General features: G+C 34.5%; 1 long non-coding RNA gene across 1 annotated transcript in view; it reads left to right on the forward strand.

The window, feature by feature from the left end:
• Nucleotides 1-5052: 5052 nt before the first annotated feature.
• The window catches only part of LOC123827478, a 60024-nt gene continuing 44711 nt past the window's right edge, over nucleotides 5053-20365 (forward strand). Inside the window, exon 1 of the long non-coding RNA XR_006787222.1 lies at nucleotides 5053-5174. This is a non-coding gene — a long non-coding RNA (uncharacterized LOC123827478). The remainder of the gene's footprint in view (nucleotides 5175-20365) is intronic.

Below are 20365 nucleotides of genomic sequence, written 5' to 3' on the forward strand. Positions count from 1 at the left end.
TAAATTTAAAAACTATTGAAATTGCTGAATTTTTGTGCGGCCATTTTAATATTGAAGATGGAACAAAATATGCAACATTTTGGCATATTATACTTTATTATGTCAAGAAAGCTAAAAATGCAACTGAAAGGCAAGAAAAAGATTTGTGCAGTGTGTGGAGAAGGTGCTCTGACTGATCAGACATGTCAAAAGTGGTTTGCGAAGTTTCATGCTGGAGATTTCTCTCTCGATAATGCTTTACAGTTGAGTAGACCAGTTGGAGTTGATAGCAATCAAATTGAGGCATTAATTGAGAGCAATCAATGTTATACCACAGGAGATAACCAGCATACTCAAAATATCCAAATCAATAAAGTTTTTGGTGAAACTGAAAAACATGTCTTTCATTTTACAGAAAAAACAAAATGGACTTTTTGGCCAACCCAATAACAATAATGATAACATGTCAAAGTTTTTCTATGCTTTTATATTAATAACCCCACATCTCCACTCTTTCATCTTTAGGATTATCATTTTCTATCATTAATCCGCTGGAAAACAAGTCATCCCATGTTTCAAAGTCCAAGATTGTAGTGGGATTTCCTCAACAATTATTTCTGAGAAAACCAGAGGAATGCTTGAATGTTTCACAAATCCATCTCCAGTGCCCCTGGTTAAATCAGCTCTCAGCTCACTTCGGATCACTCTTGTAATTACCGTACAAAATCATTCATTTCTATACAACTGCTTCTCCACATTCTAAGTGTAAACAGGTGTATTTCTCACTTTCCTAAAATATAGCTAATACCAGAACATAAACATGTCCCTGTACTTCACTGAAGTCTTGGTGATAAGAAAAGGAACTTAAAATGTTCAGAAGATCATGTCTGTCTCCTTTATCTATGTCATGGTCACCAGTAAGTCTCCTTTCCCTATCCAAATCCCTCTCTGAATAACTTCCCTCCAGTCTTCTCCAGTCTTCTCCATCCCAGTGAAAATTTATCAGTTATGAAATGAATTCTTCTCTAAGAGTAAACCCCAAAATAACACTGTAAAAGAATTCAGAAGGTAGGTTGCACAAGTCTGCAGTGGGTGACCATGATCATATTTTTCCTCTCTGTCATAATGTGTGCCCCTGCCAGTTTCCAAGTTGGAGATTTGAACTTCAGTGTTCACTTTTTCACTCTACTCAGACTGAAGGAGGAAAGAGGGCCTGCTTATTCTTGTGGATGAAGATTTCTTTTGATAGGGCTACACAACATGTCTAGTTACAATTCATTGGCCAAACCTTATTCAAATAGACCATGTAGCTACAGGGTCATGTGCCTCCTTGAATAAATATAAAGTTATTTTAATGAAAAGGAAAAAGACAAGTGTTCAGAGTCAACAATTCTCTGTGAAAGAGAGGATAGATTTGAAGTGTTTTGTCTTCAGCTCAAGCCTCTGGACCCCCTCTCTATTATATATGCAGAGGTGCAATCAGGGATCCCAGGAAAAAATAGTTTCTATACTATTAACTAGAAAATCATAGATTCTTTTAATCTCAAACTTCCCATGCCACAGTCAGATCTTTATCTTTCAATAATTAAGGGTTTATTGAGTTTTACCAAATGAAAGATTTGTACATCCCCAAAGGCAAAGTCTTCTGTCCTCTCTCAAATTTAACAAAACAAAATTTTGCAGCTATCAAAATAGTGTTTGTATAAACACATACAAAAATATGTGTATGCATCTATATAAGGCAATGAAGATATGCAAATATTATAACTTATTCTCTTTGGTGATATCATTCAGATTTAAAGATTTTTGAATTTGTCAAATTTTCTACAAAAAACATTTTTCAATTGTAAGAAAATATTTACAAATCTACATATTGATCCTCAATAAATAAATGTCAGTGGATTCTTGGCTGTTGTGGCTCAGTTGGTTGTAGGATCATCCCAAAAGGTGGTGGGTTTGATTCCTGGTAAGGGCGCATGCCCTCGTTGCAGGTTTGATTCTCTGTCAGCATGCTTATGAGAGGCAACAGATTGATGTTTCTCTCTCATATAGCTGTTTCTCACTCTCGCATGCTCTCTCTCTCTCTCATTCACTCTCACTTTCCTTCTCTCTCTTAAAACAGTGAAAAAATGTCCTCAGGTGGGGATAAAAAAATAAATATAAAAATAAAATAAATGTCAGTGGGACATTTCTGCTTCAGAAGAAAGAAATTGACATAATTAAAATGTACTGTCATCTAATACATAAATGGAAACTATAAATTGTAGGTTCCTGGTATATAAATGATCATAACTGTAAGTAACAGCAGGGAAGGATTACTAAATTGTATTTAAAAGTAAAGGATCTAGCCTCTACAGTTTGCTCATATAACAACCCAGCAGTTTAAAGCCTTCTTAATTAAGTTTGTCTTGGGAGTACTGGGCTCTCTATGCTGACAAAATATGGAATTCCCCTTTTCTATACTACATTTTATTAATGCTAATACATGTGCATTAAAGTGTTTTTGCAAATTTATTTTCAATTTCTATATATTTTTATTTGTGCTTATTTTTGTCATCTGTGAAAGCAACAATTTTCTTTAGAAGGTGTGGTAGAATATATGCATAGGTATGTATTTATATATGTATATTTTGTGCCTTTTAATGTATGTATATAAATATATAAATTTTAAATATATACATGCATATGAATATATTATTTTTTCATTTCCTAATGTTTTCTTTTTATGTTTTTTCTAAGTCCTCATTGAACCCTAGGTAAATGTTAGGCATGCAGCAATAGGCACTGACATAATCGTGACTAAGTACTGTTTAATTAATGGCTGAGAAGATAGCCTTATGGAAGTCATGGCCCCTATGGTTACTTCCCTCCAAGTGTGACACTAGAAATATTAAACAGGGTACCATGACCACCAACCAATCAGAACAGATACCTATTCAATAGGAACAAATTACCAACAGTTGGACATCTCAAACCTTTTAAAGTATTTCAAACCTTTTAAAGTATTTTCTTTACAGAATAAGCCTGATAGGAGGCATTCATCGAAGAAGTTGGGAGTAATGTGTAACAGTGAAATATACATATCTTGAAGTGTTTTTTCTTATTGCATTATTGAATGAGCCAACAGAGAATGGATTCCCAGAATTTCTCTTCATATATGTTTTTAATATACATATATATATATATATATATATATATATATATATATCTTTTTCTTGTGTCAACATGCCACATTATTTTAAAACTAAGGTAATTTCATTATTTTGCAATATATTGCTGAAGAAAAAGATTAGTCACTTCTTTTTAACTGAAATGGTTAAGCTAACTAAATATTGGTATCATAAACAACTTTTATTGTTTACTTTTCTCTTAGAAATGTTTAAATATTAGCTTTGAACATGAAATTTATAAATTTAGTGTAGGTAATATAGTATGCACTTCAAATCACATAACATAATTTTTTATACCCTGGTAAGGTAACTGCACTTGAACATCATTCTGGAAGGTTTCGCTACCATTGCTTATGTTCTGTACATCTACACTCACATGCAGCTTGGTGGGAACCACTTCTGCAATGAATGATGACAGAAACATAGCTCCTCAGAATTTATTGTTACTTCAATAGCTCTGTTAACTCTGCTATGAAATTTACTTGTTCCCAAGAGATTCATTAATTAATATATGACTCTAAATTACTAGAAATATAATTATCTGGAATGTATTTTTCCATCAATAGAATATATGGACTTTTATTTACTTGAGAGTAAGGTTGACTAAAAAGAAAATTTAGAATTGTTCCAACTCCCTCATTTTACAGGTGAAGAAACTGAGCCTCAGGGGAATGAGAAAATTTCAATCACTTGAGATATGACTTGAGGTGAGTAATACTTAAAGAGATAGTATTTTGATCTCCATTATTTCCACATGTAAATGGATTTTGTTTCTTTTGATGACTAACTTTAACAAACTTTGATGTCTTGATATATCAAAAAAGTACTATTGTTGTACTTTCCAATCTCTCTGACATATTAGTCACATTCCATTTTCCTGATGGTAAAAGCCAAGATGTACTGTACAAGATGTATATCTCTGTGTTATTATTCTCCATTTTTCTTAAATGTTTGTGATACTTTCTTCTTTTTAAAAATACCCGTGCAAATTTCAAAAAGAAATATATCCAATGTATCAATTGCATAGATTTTTTGTATAGATTGAAAAATATACAATATATCAATTGTATAGATTTTTATGTAGATTTTATAGTCAAAAGAATATTTTGATAGCTATGACTGGCTTTAACTTGATTTATTTTATAGTTGAGACATTGACAGGCTCTGAAATAAGAAAGCTGTATTTAAAGTAAATATGAGCCTTCAACACATTAGTAATGGTAAGCTAGAATGTAAGATCCAAAGAAAACATGTGTTTGCATACTCAACAAATGTAAAATATATATGCATACAACACCCATGAAAGTACACACACACATTTTTAGTGTAATGGTCCTATAAAGCTAAGCTAAGGAAGATAGACTTACTTCATACTAATCCATGCTTTCTAGCTTCATGGGGGCTTAGATTACTTTCTATTGTCCTTTTTTTGTCCACTGCATTAAAAGAAAAACCAGAGACTAATTTGCTAAGCCACAAAGCCTAACTCTACTCAACTCATTTTAATCCATGGAGGTGCTGAAAATGAAAGAAAGACATAAATAAAACTATGAGCACTCTCTTTGGATCATAAAATTACTAATAGATTATAGATTCTTTTCTTGAAAGTAATACTCTATTTATGTAGGTGTGTAAACATTACATGAATAAAATATCTACATAATAGACATCCATAAACTAGAACTTAATGTGTGCATTTTAAAATGCATCCTTGATATGGTCTGATAGTAATTCTTTTTATTATAAACTGTATTATATTTGAAATAATTATGTCCCTTAAGCACCTGGTTAATCTTTCACTTAAATTCTGTATCAGCCAGGTGTCCTCTTACGAGTCTCATAAAGATTGGATCTCGTTTAAGTGTAAAATAATCCTGTTGCTTCTATTTGAGAGTGAATGAGCCCAGGATTAGGTCAGATAAAACACACTCAAGCTAAAGTGCACAAGGTGGATTATGCAAGAAAAGAGGATTTAGTGAAGAACGGATCCACAACTTTTTGTTAACACAGAGAATGGTGGCTTTTGTAAGTAACATTTGTGGAAATTCAACTAGAGCTTTAAAAGCTATGTCTTTTGTTGTACATTTCTCTGCATACATTTGCTTTGTAGTTGGGAGTGCTAACTTTGGAAGCCATGCTGGGCCAGAACTCATGCTCATTTTGCCTAATGAAAGGCTAAGGATGTACTTTCACTCATACATTCTTGTTTTGTCTTCTTTGAAGTTTATTAAGCTCTCCTGAAAGATGTGACGTTCATTAGGTTGTTATTATTATGAGCACAAATTAAGTATCTATTCCCTGGGGAGTAATAATCTTCAAGTATAAACTGTATTTACTATAATATTTACCTATTACTAATATGCAGCTACTTGTTCTTAATAGGAAAAAAGACAACACAGCTATGAAGGTGTATTAGGGGATGCCCTTAATTTAATGTTATACTTGTTTAATTATTAATGTTCTAATGCATCTTCTCAAAGTTATAAGCTATTTATACAGCTGGCAGGTATATAGATAAGACATGTTTTCAGAAGCTTTAAGGGATGTGTTACTAGTATAGGATTGTGTACTGGGACTTCTGAATATCTTAATTCTGTGCGACTCTCTGGATAAGAGTTTTGCCTGTATCCATACATGCTCTTTCAGCTCCAAAGTTTCGACATTTCTGTTTTAACACATGAGTCTTTTAAATGGGGAGGGAAATAAACATTTTATTGCATCCATTGGTTTTAGATTCTGATAGAACAAGTCAGCGACACCTCTAACTTAGGTGTTAAATGATTATTGAGTCCATTCTACTCAATTATTTCTACTCTATTATAATTTGTTAAGTACCTGTATGCTCTCACATCAACCAAATGATTAACTCCTGGATGGCAGTGAGTACTTCTCATACCGGCTTTCCCCTGGAGCACTATATGTTATGCTTTCTGGGTGTTTTGTTAATATTGTGCTTAAATGTGATGATGAAGAAGAAATGGCCAAAAACCAGGTAATTCTTGAGTTCTGAATATAAATTTATTACTTGAACTAAATAATTTTTGATTGAGAGATTATTTAATACAGCTGAATTTTCAAGAATGAGACTAACAATTATAAGTATGTTTTTTATCATTGTTTTGCTATAATCATCGTTCTCAGAAATGGTCAATTGATTAAGGATCCACAGAGAGTGTGGTGTTTTGGGGAAAAAATTATTGTGCAAATTTTTTCACTTACATTTTAAGAATTTGAAAAATAAAGTTGATTAAGATTATCATCAAAATCTTAGCATGTGCTTACTCATCTTTATTAAAAGTTGGCAAGGTGCTGGAAAATATGTGTTTATCAGTTTACCTCAGCTGCCTTTATCAAGAGAGTTCATCTTAGTTAACTCTTACATATTATTGTAAATCTCACATGTATTAAAAACTGTGTTTTAAAATTTTAATAGATTGTGTTAAGTCCCCATTTTTTCAACATTATAAATGGCTCAAAAGTTTCTCATTGAAGTTCAAAGTCTTGAAAATCAAATAACAACACTCAGAACAATGCCATAATTTTAGATATTGAACAATGGTTCAGTGAAATTAAAAAGAGTAAATCTGTGCATGTAGGAATAAGAGAATATATCGTGATGTCTTCAAAGAATGTTATAAAGACCCCTGACCACTATGGCTCAGTTGGTTTGGTGTCATTCCACAAAGCAAAAAGTCTCCATTTCAATTCCTGGTCAGGGCATATGCCTGACTGGTGTGTTTGGTACCTGGTTGGCTGATATACGAGAGGCAACTGATCAATGTTTCTTTCTCACATTGATGTTTCTCTTTCTCTCTTTCTACCTACCTTCCCTATCTCTACAAATAAAGAAAGAAAATCTTTTTTAAAAAAAGGAATAAAATGATAAAGAAAATTGGAAATCAAACATGTGACATGTAATAACTGAAAATTGAGTTTTATTCAACCAACTAGGGACCATTTTAATCTTCAGGATATTGTCTTGTAAAATACAGTCAAATAACAACCTAAAGCCATGAAGATGTGTATGCCATTTTAAAAGTAAAATGACCTCATAAAACAATCAAATTTCTCCAGAACAATCACAAAATTGTGCTTTTTTAGCACTGAATTGTTGGTTTTTCTGCTAAAATCAAAAATGATCAAAATTTATTCTTTCTTTTATAGTAAAACCATTTGCAAGTCACACATTGCCAAGAAACACATAAAACCATCTGCAAAGTGACAAATATTACGCTCAGAAAAAAACAAGGCAAGCTGTTGGCAAAATTTCTCTATCAAATGACACCATTTGGCTTTGTATATCAATAGCACGCAATCAGAAAGAGAAATACTATAGTGGGTAGTGGTGAAGAGATTTTGAGTCATAGTTGGATAATACTCCAGAGTGGGAATCCATTCTTAATATATGTGCAGGGAAAGATATATACTCAATAACTTAATATTATATTCACTTCTGAACACCTAAACTACAAAAGAAAGATAGTCTTTTTTATGAACCATGATGTAAATTGGAGAAGGTGCTTCAGGCTCATTTCAAAGGAGCACAGCAACGTGTGCATGGAGAGAGGCATAGCTTAATGAATAAAGCAGCGCTGCCAATCTCCACACTGCTTCGCCCACATACTGCTTTATTCGCAGACACCAGTTGTTGGTTAACAAAATGCCTCCTGATTTTGATTTAATGCTGAAGGAAATAGTGAAAATTGTGGTCCAATAATACTAAACATTTGAGAACCCCTGTTAAATGTCAGGCTCTTATAGTGCCCCATTAGAATTATTACCAAAACCTTTCTAATTAGTTTCTGAAATCATTCTTGACTCACACTAACCGATGGGCCTACAAACTTTTTCTGTAAGGTCTTTAATTGTAAATACTTTCAGCTTTATAGGACATATGGTCTACTCAAGTTGTAACTACTCGAGTCTATAATTGTAGCATAATATGTAAACAAATATGTGTGGTTGTACTCTGATGACACCTTATTGATGACACAAAAGCATGGTGGGCTGGATTGGCCCTTGGCCTATGATTTGCTGACACCTGCTAACCCGTTTGATTTCCCTTTTTCAGGGAGATTGGTGTAATGCAAATTTGACCATAGCACATTTCTACTTAACAGCTTTTAAGAGTTCTTTCTTTATCCATAATTAAGACCTAGATTCTTTAGAATGATAGTCAAGATCCTTCTTTTTTTTTTAGGTCATTATTTTAAAGTTTTTATTTTTTTTAATGTATTTTATTGATAAAAATCCTTCTTTATTTGACTTTTCATTTTGAACCTCATCTTGTGCTTTTCTTCAACATAACCCTTGTATGAAGGCTTAATCAAACCATTTATAATGCACTCATTTTCCCACAGTACTTAGGCCTTTGTTCTGTTAGAGAAAATATATTATTTTCAACATGTGCTGGCTATGGAAATTAACAGTTGTGTTGCTATTATTTGTTTACATGTCTGGCTACAAGATTTCAATGTGAGCTCCTCAAGAGAGTAAAGTATATATATTCTGTTTATGTTTGTATAGACAGAGCCTAGAATGTTGCCTGGAAAATTCTAGACACTCAATAAGTAGTTGTTGCAAAATAGACATATGACTAAAGCTCATCCAATAATAAATTGTTTAACCTCCAAAGTAGTGAATTATGCTTGGAGAGTTGAAGTTGAAATCTGGAGACTATCCACATGGAAAAGAAATTTTAGAGTAAATTTTAGACTTAAGAGCCCAGTTATAATGGAATTAATACTCTCAATTTATACCAAGTTCATTATTTGATGTACTTGCATTATCTAAACTTTTTTCAATTTTTAGCAAATATTAAAATTTTAGATTCCATTTACATGGTAGATTTATCAAGGCATTCTAATTGCATGCACCCTTTCTCCTCTATAACCATTCGAGAGATAATTTTAGTAAGCTTCAAAAAGAGAAAAGAAGTAAGGGGACTTATTTCTGTTTCTAGCCAAATTGGGGTAACAGAGACTGGATTTATAATCTCAACTAAAATAACAATAAAAAATTGGACAAATATATGAAACAACAGCTCTCAAAACATTGGATGTGAGAGCAAAGGACAGTGGTCCCTTTCTAAGTAATGGGAAAAAAATGAGATAAGCATTATAATTCCCCAGCTTATTATCTGAAATTTTTTCCAGGTTGCAGGATAGAGAGAGGAATGCAGGAGACTGAAGTTGTCAGACTCCTTGGGTTCACAAGAGGTTGCTGGAATCTAGGAAGTTCACAGCCACCTTAAGGGAGAAAAGACTACAGGGAAAGTGAAAGCTTCCCAGAGAACTCCGGGGATCTGCAGAGGGTCCCCTTTTACTATCTGACTGAGTCCTGATTAGCACATGTGTGTAAAGAAATGACTTGAGATGACAGAATAGCTACCAAAAGGATTAGAGGAAACAATTTATAGAGGTCCCGAAGGGCTGGAAATAGTCTGTCCCTCATAATTCATTGGATATTAGTTAGATAACTCAGAAGTGTTTGATTTCAATGGTGGGGCAAGATTATCATTAAACTGAATCATGTTCTAATCCTACTTAATAAATTTAAAAGCAGAACCTATAAGAAATAAACCTATTAACTTCTCAGAATAAACTTTAAAAGCAGAATAATATTCACAATGTCTGGTATTCAATGAAATTTATCAGGCATGCATCCTGGCTCAACTGGTTTGATCGTTGTCATGCATATCATAGGACTGTGGGTTGGATCCCAGTCAGAGCACATACCTAAGATGCAGGTTTGATCCCCAATGGGAGCATGAATGGGAGGTAACCAATTGATGTTTCTCTCTCACATGGGTGTTTCCCTCCCTGTCTCTGTCTCTCTCTCTTTTCCCCTACCTTGCTCTCTAAAATTAATAAACATTTCTTTGGGTGAGGACTAAAAGAAATTATCAAGCATGGAAGAAGCAGGCAAATATAACCCATTACAAAGATAAAAAGCAATAAATTGAGATAGACACATAAATTACACAGATGACAGAATTAGCAAACAAGGACATTAAATTGATTTTGAAAAGTGAATTTCTTATATTAAGAATCTTGACAAAAGATTTAATTTGTTAGGTGAAGACATAGAAGATATAAAGAAGAATCGATTGAATTTCTAAGGATAAAAACTAAAATAAATGAGATTAAATATATTCCAGATAGAATTAAGAGTAGATTAGACATTGCAGAAAAAAATATTATTGAACTTGAAGACATAGCAATAGAAACTACTCAAAATGAAGGAGAAAAAAATGGCAAAACTAAAACAGTGTGTCAGTGAGAAATAAAAAGACATTAAGAGTTCTAAAATATATATAATTAGAGTGCTTAAAGAAAAGGAGAGAAAGAAGAATAAAAAATAAATATTTGAAAAATAATGGAAGAAAATGTTCTAAATTAGTAGAAAACTATAAATGGCATATTCAAAAAGCCAAATATACCTAAGCACAAGTAATAAGAAAAATAATCACACCAAAGCACATCACAAAATTACTTAAACTAGAAATAAGGAAATAAGCTTAAAAGCAGTGAGAATAAAAATACATTGTATTTATAGAAACAAAAATAAATGACAGCAGATTTTAACTTGGAAATAATGCAAATCAGAAGATAGTGATACAGCATCTTTAATGTAATAAGAGAAACAATATGAAAAGGAAAACCTAGACTCCTTCCCTAAAGTAGGTTTTGAAAACAAAGGTAAGTTTGGAGGTTCTCCAAACAATTAAATGAAATTACCAAAAACCTAGAAATTCTATTCCTAGGTTTATATACTGAATAACAGAAAACTTAAACTTAATTAGATACTTACACCAATGTTCACAGTGATATTATTCTCAATAGCAAAAATCTGTAAACAATCCAACAGTCCATCAATAGATCAGTGGGTAAAGAAAATGTGCTGTATACATATATAAAATGTATACAAAATATGTGATGGAATATTATTCTGTCATAAAAGTGAATGAAATTCTGAGATATCTTATGATATGAATGAATCTTCAAAACATTTTGCTAAATAAAATGTCAGTCACAAGAAAGACAAATATTATATGGTTTCACTCATATAAAATATCTAAAATAAGCGAATTCATAGAGACAGAAGTAGACTTGAAGTTACCAGAGCCTGAAAGGATGGGGAATAAGAAATATTGCTTAATGGGAAAAAAGTTTCTGTCTGAGGTGATGAAAAATTTTGGGAATAGACAGTGGTGGAAGTTATGCAACACTGTTGATTTAATCAATTCAATGTTAGCTTTAAAATGATTTAAATGGCAAATTTTATGTTGTGTATATTACCAAAATAAAATGTGTTTTTATCCCTAGCAGGTTAGCTCAGTTGGTTAGAGAGTGAGTCAAATACACCAAGATTGCAGGTTCAGTCCCTAGTCAGGTTACATACAAGAATCAATTAATAAATGCAGCAATAAGTGGAGCAATGAATTGATGCTTCCCTCTCACTCTCTCTTCCTGCTCTCTCTCTAAAACCAAAACATTTAAAAAATTAATTCTTTTACACAATAAATTTAAAGAAAACCTAAAAGGTGCTTAAAACAATCCCTAGTAAATAAGTACCATAACACACACAAAAAATAAATAACATAAAATAAAGTAAAATAAAATAATAAAATAAAATAAAATCTCCAAATGTAAGATAAAAACAAACAAAAGCTGAAAAGATATAGCACCAGAAATGTGAATTACAAGAAATATTAAAGAAAATTCTTTGGACAGAAGAAAATCGGAGTCTAAACAAAGAGCACCAAAAATAGTAACTACAATATAAATACTTTTTACTATTATTTAAATGTTTAAAAATATAACTCCTTTAAGTAAAACATAAAGTATTATTGGGTTTATAGTATACATAGAAGCAACATGTATGACAATAGCACAAATACAGGAGGGGAGAAATGGAGAAACGCTGTTATGAGGTTTTACATGATGTGGTATATCACTTGGAAGCACGTTCTAATAATTTAAAGATGTCCACTATAAATCCTAAAGCTACCACTGTTGAGCACTCAATGGACTAATGTTTTCCAAATGCAAATAAAACATTTTCCAATATAAATCATGTAATGGGTCAAAAAAAACAATTCTCAATAGATGTTCTCTGATTGCAATGAAACTAAAATATAAGTCAATAATAAGGAGACGGCTGGGAAATCCCCAAATATTTGGAACCAAAATTACATACTTCTAAATAACTCATAGGTTCAAAAAGGACACTGTAAAACATTTCAACTGATTGAAAATGAAACATATCAACATTTTTGAGATGAAGCTGAAAACAAACACCTGTATTAAAAAATAAGAAAGGTCTTAAATAAGTAACCACAGTGTCTACCTTACAAAATAGGCAAAAGAAAAAAATGAGCTGGCCAGGTAGCTCAGTTGGTTAGAGTGTCACCCCAATATGTCAAGGTTGCTGGTTCAACCCTTGATCAGGGCACATATAAGAATCAAACAATGAACTCTGGCTGGTGTAGCTCAGTGAATTGAGCATTGGACTGCAAAGCAAAGGGTTGCCAGTTCAATTCCCAGTCAGAGTACATGCCTGGGTTGGGGGCCAGGTCCCCAGTAGGGAGTGTGCAAGAGGCAACTATGCACTGATATTTCTCTCCCTCTCTTTCTCTCCTTCTTTCCCCTCTCTCTAAAAATAAATAAATAAAATCTTTAAAAAAGAAGAATCAAACAATGAATGCATAAATAAGGGGAACAAGAAATGACTCTCTCTTCCCCTCTCCCTTCCTCTCACTCTAAAATCATTATTTACAACTTTAAAAAAATGAAACCCAAAAAAGTCACAAGAAAGAAAATGATATAGTTCGAAGAGGAAATCAATGAAATATGTAAATAAAAGAAAATTAACACAGAAAAAAATAAAACCAATAGCTGCTTCTATGAGGTCATTACAATTTATAAGTTTCTGGTAACACTGATCAAAAAAATGAGAAGACAAATTAGCAATCTCAGGAATAAAGTGAAGATATTAAAGACTATAAAGATTAAAATGATAACAGGAAAATATCATGAACAACTTTTGCTGATAAATTTGACAAAGAAGATTAAATAAATACATTCCTTCAAACAGATAAACTACCAGAGATAACATATAAAGTAAAAAACCTGATAGCTCTATCATTATTAAAGAAATTAAAAATATTGTATCTAAGGTAAATACCACACACACACACACACACACACAATTCCAGGGCCAGACAGCTTCCCTGAAAAATTCTATAAAACATTTAAGAAAGAAACAACATCAATTTTACACAAACTCTTATTGAAAATTGAAGATAAGGGAATATTTCCCAACTAATTTTATGAGACCAATATTTCTTTCACACTAAAACTAGAAAAAGAAATTGTAATGGAGAAAAAATTACATACTAATACTTTCCATGAATACAGATTTTTCAAAATGTCACACAATTTTAGCAACAATTAATAAAACATTTACTATGTCATGACCAATGGCAGTTTATCTAAGGAACAATATTTAACATTCAGAATTCACTTAGTATGGATTACCACATTAATAGACAAAATAAGAAAAAATATATATGATCATCTCAATAGATAAAGAGAAATTATTTGACATAACATAGCATTCATTCTTTTTTCTTTAGTTTGTATTGTTTATGCTATTACAGTTGTCCTCACTTTTCCCCTCTTTTCCTACCCACGCCCAACTCCCATTCCCTCCCACTCCAGCCATCACCACACTGTTATTGGTTTCAGTGGGTCCTGCATAGATGTTCTTTGGTGAATCCCTTCACCTTTTTTCTTCCAGCTCCCCTTCCCCCTCCACTCTTGATTTCAAAATGACTCTCAGCAAACTAAGACTGAAAGAAACTTCCTCAACCTGTTAAATGACATATACAAAAAGCCTACAGTTAATATCATGCTTAATGGTGAAATACTAAACACTTTCCCCCTAAAAATCAGGAACAGAACTGTTACAGAACACAACAAGGGGGGCCTGGGACAATATACTATTATTGAAAGAAGGCCCCGGGTCCGTTAGGTCCGCCGCCAGAGGAAAGACGTCTCTGAATGCCAGAGATTCGTGAAAAGGAAAGGAAATGTTTATTTAATGCTATTCAAACTTAAAGTAGTGACCTAATGTCTTTATCAAAAATCCTAAAGTCCCTTAAAACACCCACAAACAGACACAGTCCTTCCTTCCCCCTTTGCCCAGTCAAGAGTACCGTATCTCAGGAAAGGAAAACGAAGTCCATGGCTCAGACAATCCTCTGGTTCTTAGTTAGCCCTCCATCTCGACTGGGAGACCTCCCTGGGTTCCTGGCACCCTCGGCTGAGTCGCCGGGATCTCTGCTAAAACCAGGTGGTGGTTCCCCCTTCTAAAGCTGCGGGGGTGCCCACTCTGTCCAGGCCTCGTGGTTCTCCCTCTCAGGGCTGTGGGAAGGGGAGAGTCCCCACTCTGCCTAAGCCGCGTGGTTCTCTCTCCTAAAGCAGCACGGTTCTCTCTGGGATGCAGGAGTCTCCACTCCATCAAAGCCACGTGGTTCTCTCTCTAATGGCCGCCAAGTCTGGGTTTTAAATCCCCACGGCCAATCTTCCTCTGCAGCCTCATTTCCGACTCCTCCCACACTCGGCTTCACTTGCCAGAATTCATATCCTTCCAGCTTTACTGGGCTGCCATCATGAGTCTGGGCAGGTGTGGCCCCGTGTCCTGGAGCCAATCTTCTCCGAGCTCCCACGCAGGCGCTCCAGCTTGGGGGATCTGCCCCCGGTCACGTCTTGGTGGGGAAGTTACTTCCATTCCCCTGGCTCAGAAATGATCACAGCTATTTAACATATCTAAGCAACCAGCTAAAGGCTATAGATATGTTAAATGACCACACCAGAGGGTAGCTGCAAGGCTGTTGCTATGCAAAACAGCTCTCAATGGCCTTGCTCCATTTGTCCCTTCCCCCAACCCACACCCTGGGTCGGGGGGAATGGAGACATCTTAAAATCTCCTGGACACCTTAAGTCCTGGACCCCATTTCAAATGCCCATTTGGGGTCCCCCCTCTTGGCTGCACCCTGTAACAGAACCACAGAAATGGAGATCACATGGAAGTTAGCAACAAGGGAGTGAGAGGAGGAGAGAGGAGGAAAAGGTACAGAGAATAAGTAGCATAAACGGTAGGGAAAAATAGACAGGGGGAGGGTTAAAATAGTATGGGAAATGTAGAAGCTAGAGAACTTATGACACATGGACATGAACTAAAGGGGGGAATGTGGGTGGAATGGGGCATACAGGGTGGAAGGGAGTGAAGGGGGAAATGGGACAACTATAATAGCATAATCAATAAAATATATTAAAAAAAGAATTAGTCATGAATGTCCACTTTTCCCCTTCTACTTACCATTGTATTGAATGTCAAATGCAATGCAATGAAATAAAAAGCATTCAAATTTGAAAGAAAAAAAAAGTTTTTATTCACATAGTACATGATCATCTAAGTAGAAAATATGATGGAATCTATAATAAAAAGCTGCTGGAAGTAATGAGTAAGTATAACAAGGTGGAAAAATACAAGATCAATATAACGTTACATTGTGTTTTTACAGACTAAAAACAAAAATCAAAATAATATTTTAAAAATAATGTCATCTAAAACAGCAACAAAAATATACAGGAATAAATCTGATAAAAGGTGTATAAGACCTAGGTATATGAAAACTACACCATGTTACTGAGAGTAATTAAAGATCTGAATAGGTGAAAAGATGCAATGTGCTCATGGATCAGAAAACTCAGTGGTTATTAAGATGTCAATCTTCTCAAATTAACTTTTAGATTTAATGAAATCTCAAAAATCTCATCATGGCTATTTGGTAAAACTTAAACTAATATTTTACTTTTATTTTTTTAATCCTCACCTAAGGATTTATGTCCATTGATATTTAGAGAGAGCAGAAGGTGTTGCGTGGGTCACCGGCCAGCAGTGACCACGGAACGCTGTGGATGGCTCGATGATAAACACGTGAGAAAAAACACATGCACAGAGACAGACTAGTTTCTGTGGAGAAGTAGGGATGAAATGGCCACCCCCCCTAGTGGGGAGTGCACCGATTTACAGTCCTTACCTGCTTTTATTGGGCTCATTCTGCATAATAATTCAGGTAAAGTACAGTACTCATTAGGGGGAAGTAAGGAACCATAGAAAACAAAGAACTCTGCCGGTCTATTGAGTTGGGGTCAAAGAGCTGTAAGACTGAGGAACAAAATAACTTCCTCCTAAGACCCCTCTCATTCAACTGAGAGCACTCTAAACAAAGAAGGTTTCACAGTAATTTACATATTCTTTCTTAGGCCTGATCACCCCGGGGAATCCGCACTTCTCAGTACAGAGCTGCACCACCCTGTCATTGTTTCAGGCTTAGGTGGAGCAAGGGAACTAAGGCAACTGGGAGACAAGGAGGTTTTTTCCCAGAGGCTGAGAACTCAGGCTATGTCAGAGCCGAGGAGCGAGGGTCCATCACCCCCTTTTGCTGCAGCCCCCCAAGTCCTTCTTTTGGGGGGCCTCCCAAAGTGATTGTGCCTGTCTTAGGTCGTTCCCCCCGTGGGGAATCTTACCCGTCTTTGGCTAACTGACCAAGCTTTTTGGGGTTCAGTTATGAATAAAGCAGCAAAAGCAGCATTCCTGCCAGGAAGATAAGCTTTTGTCTCCTAGCTGGCTTACAGTTCCAAGGGCGTTCCCTTAGCCTTAGCCTAGGCGGGGGTTTCAGCTTCTGATACCAGGCAGGGCAGTTCCCAACAAGAAGGGAGAGCAAGAGAGAGAAGGAGAATGAGAGAAAAAAACACCCTTTGGTTGCCTCCCATACTCCTCGATAGGGGACTGCACCCACAACATAGGTATGTGCCCTGATCAGAAACTGAAACCCCTTGGTGCACGGGGTGACAATCCAATCAACTGAGCCTCACCAGCCAAGAACAAACTAATTTTAGACTTCACTGAGAAATGCAGAGAATTCAGAAAAGACAAAATAACTTTATAAAATAACAAAGTAGTAGTACTAACACTACCTGATGTCAAGAGTTGTTTTAAAGCTACAGAAATCAAGTTTCTGTATTTACATAAAAATAGGCAAATGAATTAATGGAGTAAGAGAGTCCAGAGGTAGTGTCACACATTTGTAGCCAATTGAATTTTGACTCAGTGCAAAGTAATTCAGTGAAAAAAGAATACTCTTTTTAACAAACTAAGCTGCAATAACTGGACTTTTGTAACAACAACAAAAAATTTTGATTTCAAAACTTATATAAGATGCTTAATTTAAAATGAGTAACAGACCATAATGTATAATGAAAAATTATACAAATTCTAGAAGAGTACATAAGATAAAATATTTTTCAGCTAAAATACCAAAATCAATGTCCATAAAATATCAAAAAATTTGAATTATCAAAATAAGAACATGTGCTCTGCAAAATACATGACTGAAAGGGTAAAGACAAACCATACACTGGGAGAAAGTGTTTATAAATCATATGTTTGATAATGGGCTTATATGTAGATGTATAAAGAAATCTCAAAACTTAACAAGAAGAAAACAACCCAATTACAAAAATGGTCAAAATATTTTAACAAACACTAAACTAAACAAGATATACAAATGGTACATAACCATATAAAAATATGCTTGGCATTATTATTCATTAGGAAAATGTGTATTAATGAAATAACACTGTATGCCCACCAGAATGTCTATAATTGAAAAAAATTGCATCAAGTACTTGTGTGAATGTGAAACAGCTAAAGCTTTTATTTACTGCTAGTAGTAGCATAAAATGGTAAATACACATTGGAAAACACCTTGACAATTTCTTAGAAGTTAAACACACACCCACCATAGACTCAATCATTGCACTCCTGGATGTATCCCCCAAAATGAAAGCATATATCCCTTCCAAGACTTGTATACCTTGCATATCAGATTTATCTGAAATACTACAAAATGGAGATATCAATCAACAAGTGAATGGATAAATAAATTGCAATTTATCCATGTAGTAGAATATGAGTTGGCAATAAAAAGTAATTAATTATTGCTGCCTACAACATGGGTGAATCTTAGAATAATTAAAGAGATGACATACTGTATGATTCCATTTAAATGAAATTTTATGGAGTGCAAACTAATCTGGAGTGACAGGAAGCCAATCAGTGGTTGCTTGTGTGTGGTGGGGCCTAGACAGACAGAAAGGAGAAATTACAAAGGGGCAATAGGAATTTTGGGGGATGATGGATAAATTGATTATCTTGATTGTGACGCCAGTTTCATGGATATATACATAAAATATATCAAAGAATGCTTTTTAAGCACACAGAGTTTAGTTTTTGTCTACCATACTTCAACAAGCAGTTAAAAGAAAAACAGGGAAAGACGGTCTTTACTCTCAAGAAGCTTTCAATCTTACATCTTTTGGAAAGACATTATGTGGCTCTGCAATGGTTTTTGGGCAAAGGCATTTAAATTTAGATATTATTGAGTTTATTAAGGCAAAATTTTTAAAAATGTCAGTTTGACAGATACAAACCCCTTTTCTTTTACTTATGTACACAGTCTCCAAAGCCTCTTATTTGTTTGGTGTACCTAATGAAAACATGGTTGGCCTTCTAAGAAAATAAACATGCACCCACATGCTGTCTATGAAGTAATGCCCTGAGGCAGATTCTGACCTTTGTCCAGTCCATGCAGGTTTTTAAGGCTCATCTCCCATTAATTTCACATCATGTATAAGAATTAGCCAGTTAGGAATTTACTACAGAATCAAATATGACATCGCAGTGGGTTTAAATCAAGGAAATAGCTTGTTTTTCAGTTTTATAAGTCTTTCTAGTGGAAACCAATTTTTATCAGAGTACTGTGACTTTTATATGCTGTTTAGAAAATTTAAAGTTAACCCCCTGGAGGATTACTAGTTACTTATTCACTAAACTTATTTTTTCTATTTACACTGCCATTCTTTTATTTCCTCAGCAAACTCTTGCAATTCTGACTAGACTTTATTGGTTTTACTCTTCCTACATCTCTTTCTCCTGCCCACCATTTGCCCTTCACTATTGCCTCACTCTTCTTAACTTTTCTTTCCCTACTCACTCCACTCCCACTCTTCTCCACCACTTACAACAACCCTACCTGGGGATATTTGGGGAAAACCTGCTCTCAGAAAGGCATAAAGAGTTGTGATGGAACATATGTTGGACAAACACAGTTGGTGACTAATCAATATGCAACTTTACCTTTGTATCTCATCATCAGCTTAAAATTTGTTCATTGAGACAAATGTTTCTCTCCCTAGATGGAAACTTAGGGAGATCTAATGGATACTATCATCATTCTTAGATACAGTCTTGGTTTTGTAATTAGACAGTATCTAGTAAATGATTATTAAAACTTCAATTTTCTTCCCAAGTTAACCTTTTCTTTTCCTTTCCACAAGCTAGTTAGTGGTTGACTGCATTATCACAGAACGATTAGAGTTCAGTTGCCTTCCCGTTTTCCCACTTACCTTCTTCTTCACTTAATAGCTGCTGTGTTAGCTACTGTGTTAGGCCATTTCAGGTTTAAAAAGAAGTAAAGGAGGAAAGGTGAGGAACAGGGCTTTTCTGATTAAACTGAGTGACTTTTCTCTTTCTGGGTCTGGCAGGAGGTAAAAATGAACCCTCGGTGGGGATGTAAAGGTTCTTTGGAGATTCCTGTCAGTGGGATCATGCTTGTGGAGGTCTTCTGACACCACGCAAACTTTATACTGAGTCATTCACTGCAATTCATTCTGCAGGGGCTGGGATTCATTTTGCCTTCACCTTCATGCTGTAGTTCTTAGGTCCTCATTTTGAACATCACCCAAGACAACAGCTTTATCTGTAGTACTTGATTTGGAGTAAGAAAATTTTTCATGCATCCCCAGCATTTACAAAGCAAGTGTTCCTTTGTAAAATCTTCATATAGGCATTCTTCTCATGCCTACTTTAAAATCTAATATGGCATTTTGACTTTTAAGTTGAAACTTCAACTTTGAACCCTGTGATACTAATTAAGCTTACTATTTCTTATCACTTGTACCTTAAAAGCAATCACTCCTTCAAACATTCAAAGTAATCTCTGCCATAGAATTTTAGGTCTTCTTAAGGTGAGAGTGAGCATTTTATACATGCACACATGCAAGGTATTCAGAAAAATAAAA

Source organism: Phyllostomus hastatus, unplaced genomic scaffold (genome assembly GCF_019186645.2).
Source record: "Phyllostomus hastatus isolate PE091 unplaced genomic scaffold, TTU_PhHast_1.1 phas_contig_86, whole genome shotgun sequence".
NCBI lineage: Eukaryota > Metazoa > Chordata > Mammalia > Chiroptera > Phyllostomidae > Phyllostomus > Phyllostomus hastatus.